Genomic DNA, 4,016 nt, shown 5'->3' on the forward strand with positions numbered 1-4,016 from the left:
GGGTTGGGGTGGAGGGGGAGGGGGTCTGTCTCCATGGACAGATGGACGGCTCTTTCTCAACATGTGGAACCATGTTCTGCCTTCACTTGCGGAGTGGTGGAGCCCGTCCCCCGCTCTGCTGGCCCTGCCACGCTGTCGCAGCACACACACACACACGCAACACACACTCATTGCACTCCCACACACACAAATGTGTGCACGCATGCACACACAGAGTCTTGATCACAAAAACACACAGCCATGCACGCACATGCATACACACAACCATAACTCATGCACACACAAACACACACACACACACACACACAGACACACACTCCCACTTTCAATAAAACAAACACACACACACAGGCGACCACATACAAAGACACACACACAGAGAGACACACGCCCGCACACACACGGCAACATAGCCTTCTCTCTCTGTGTGCACACATGTTAAAGTCATCACCCCTGCTCAGCGCTAGTAAAACACAACACCCCCAGCCTCTCTGCTGTTGTCAAGTCTTGCCATTAGCTGATGCCACTGGGGAATCCTCCCCCAGCGAGGTGCGTCTCCCCCGAGACCCAGCAGGCACCAACTTACGTTCAGCCGCCACTCATGTGAACCCAAACATGAGAGCATAATTTGGAAAATATCATTTATACTGTGCGTCTTTGTACGTGTCTTGACATTTACAAACTGCGATAAAACCGACACGAGGGAGGAGGGAATAGGAGGGGGAAAAAAAGCCGGAGCGGGAATAATTTGAGGTAATGTTTTGCTTAGTGAACAGTATTACCCAATCCTTAAAATGTTGGAGCTCTGGGATGAGGCGGCGCTGGCTTCGGCGCAGCGAAGAGGGTCTGGATTTCATTTCTCGGCGTGTACAAGCCAACAGTGAGCTGCCAAGTACAGCTTTTGCTCTCAACACTTCCTATTCTCCCTCCCCCCCCCCCCCCCGGTTGGGGGGAGGGAGGGGTGAGGGAAGAGGAGGGGAGGAGAGGGGGCTTCACTCAAACATTGCGTCGGCCCAAGACAGGGGTGGTCAGTTTACGCTCCCATTTCTCAACGAGTGTCAGAAACTCACATCTGTCACATGAATTACACGAAAAATAGCCGTAAATATAAATGTTAAAATGAAAAAAAGGGCAAAAAATAATAAAAACCCTGCAATGGAAATATTGTTAAAGCGTGAAGAGTCTACGTGTCCACTTGTATATCTGTCTTTCTGCGAGCGTGTGTTTGTGTGAAGGTTCGCACAAATGTTTCCCACACAAAGTGAGCCACTTGAAACGCACAATGAACTCTAAAATACCCGTGCGCCATGACGCCTCAAAGATATGACGCAAAGACGATATAGGAACAACACCTGCGGCAATCAACGCCCAACAACAACCACCAAAACAACAACAACAGAAGAGCACTTTTGCGACCCTCTCATTGCATCATCTCTCACTTACGAGTGGTGAATGAGTGTGCTACCAGTGAATTATCACCAGCAAACTGTTCGATGGTAATTGCCCCTCTGAAGATGCAGTGAAAACACGCCATTTAAGTGCCGGGTAAACAGACCTCTCTCTGCAGGTTATCAAGATGGCATCACGATGAAGAGAAAAATCGACATCAACACCACACACAACGACACACACACACACACACACACATTCCCTCTCTTTTTCACTGCTGATGTGCAATTAAAATGGTTTAGGAAATCCTCTTTGACAGTCCGAGGGCTTAGCCAAAAATGTAAATGACATTAAAGGAGACAATGAATTTAATTTTGCTTAATGTCCCCTTTCGCTGATTCTCATTTACATCACATTTCCACATAAAGGCCTGACCTTATAAATACTGGCATTTGTTCAGCTTTTGGAGGTAATCACGCTTTTGCAAAAACCAGATGGGAACGCAGAATTTTTCCGATTTGTTTCCTCAGAAGGCAGAGGGACGCGGCATGTGGGACGCGAGGCTCGCTCTATTGTCGCTCGGTAAACAACTTGACAACAAGCGCAATGCACTCTGGGAAATGACCTCCTAGGTGTTCCATAAATGAACGATAACGCAAACTCATTTAGGTAATACAGGGCCGGCTAATGAGAGACACAACGGAAAGCTAAGCAAAATTTACATTAGGAGCCAGGTTTAATTGTGTTAACAGAGGAACAGGTGTGGCGCGGCCTTTATAAACCAGCTAAATGAATAAAAGGCCTCCCACCGCAAACCGTGTGTGCTGACCAGAAAAAAAAGGAAACAGAAAAGAAACATGGCTACGAAGAAGAGGAGAGAGCGAGAAAAAAACAACAACGGGAAAAAGCAAGTCAATGATATGAATTATTCAGTGGCTTCGCAGCACTCTAAAGGTCAGTGCCCTTTGACCTCTTGGGTGACAGGAAGTGAAAGGGAGTGCTGTGTCCGAAGAAAAAAAAAAAAGAGAAAAAAAAGCACAGATATGTTTACAACTGGCTTGTCTGAACGGCAGTTTCACCTTACAGCGGAATACGAAAACCATAAGATGAAAATGAATGACACGAAATGTTGAATTATACAGCAGCGTGGTTTGCTGTTAGCAAAACAAAAAGTCACTCCTGTCACTGACCGGTAGAAAACTGCTGTGTCTTGTCAACGTGTTAAGTATGACCTTTGGTGCCGTGACAGGCGGAATGAGTCATTTTCCCTCCTCTTTTAACAATATGGGCTTTCTTATTACAAAATCCATGTGTACGCCTGAGCGATGTATCTAATCTCTCAACGAAGACAGGACAGAGTCAATATGTGGGGAAGTGAACACAGATAGCAGCCAGGGCTAGCCACTCAAATTGAGTTACGTTCGCTGTTTTCTCTTTTCCTTTTTCTTCTTCCGCTGCTCTCGCTAGACTGGTACTGTAAATACTCAAATTATACTAATCAGATATTAGGACAGCCATCAGGATAACTGTAAATACTATAAATGAGCTGTTTGGATAACGCTGCACTCCCCCACTTAGCTGCGCGGCACCGCTAACGTATAGATATGACAGACCGCTTTATTTCCACGGCTGGCTTCGCAGAGGCACCAGATTTGCGACGGACTGAAAGTGCTGTCGTCATAGCGATAGTGATACAATTAGGGACTTGATGGAATCGTGTTTTTGTTTCTAGCCGGTGCCAACAGTCTTTTTCATTTTTTCTGATAAAAAAAAAGCAATCCGTTCTTTTTTTTTTGGAAGACAATAGTTTGTCAGATGCACAGGCATGCCCCAAGAGACTATCGCAAATTCCCTTTCACAGCGTATACGCTACAAACACAAACACACAACAAACAAATAAGCAGGGAAAAAACGCAGGACTTCTCTTAATCCATAAATGAATATGAATAATACATCAGGCATGGAGTGTAAGCCGTGCGGTATTTAAACGCCATGCGGTCTTCAGACTTCAGTTGCTGCAGCAGCTGCTGGGCCTACATATACATCTCCACATTTTTTTTTAAGAGAATCCTTCCTCTCCCTCAAAAAAAAACAGAAATGTGAGTGAAAATCGGTATCAGAACTCGGGAGAGAAAATAGGGTAAACAGATGTCTGGCTTGACCGCAGGAAAATAGGACACATTTGGAATGATAAGTTTCCCAAACTCTGGTGGATATGCCAGATCCATGGGAACGCCAGTTAATGTCTCGCTAGATGCCAGCTAGCCACCCCCCCCACTCGTACCATCTGGGAAAATGTTACAGCGAATCAACAGCATCAATGATTCACTCCAAATCTGTTTCTTAAGGTCTCCAACGCGCTACTGTTTCTTCGGATAGGAGGGACAGGAGGGGTGGGGGGGAGTGGGTGATGGTGGGTTTGGATATGGTGGGTTGGTTTGGGTATGGGGGGGAGGGACGGAGTGGGGGGAGTGAGTGTGGCAGAGCTGGCTGGGGTATTTAATTTTTTTTTGTGCTCATACTGTAAATGTAGAACGACGAGACAAGCCTGATTCGACAATCAAGCCCACTCCGCCAGGATTTATGTCACTCAACTCGCTTGTAGTCAATTGGAAATAATCACTTTC

Source organism: Gadus chalcogrammus, chromosome 15 (genome assembly GCF_026213295.1).
Source record: "Gadus chalcogrammus isolate NIFS_2021 chromosome 15, NIFS_Gcha_1.0, whole genome shotgun sequence".
Classification (NCBI taxonomy): Eukaryota; Metazoa; Chordata; class Actinopteri; order Gadiformes; family Gadidae; genus Gadus; species Gadus chalcogrammus.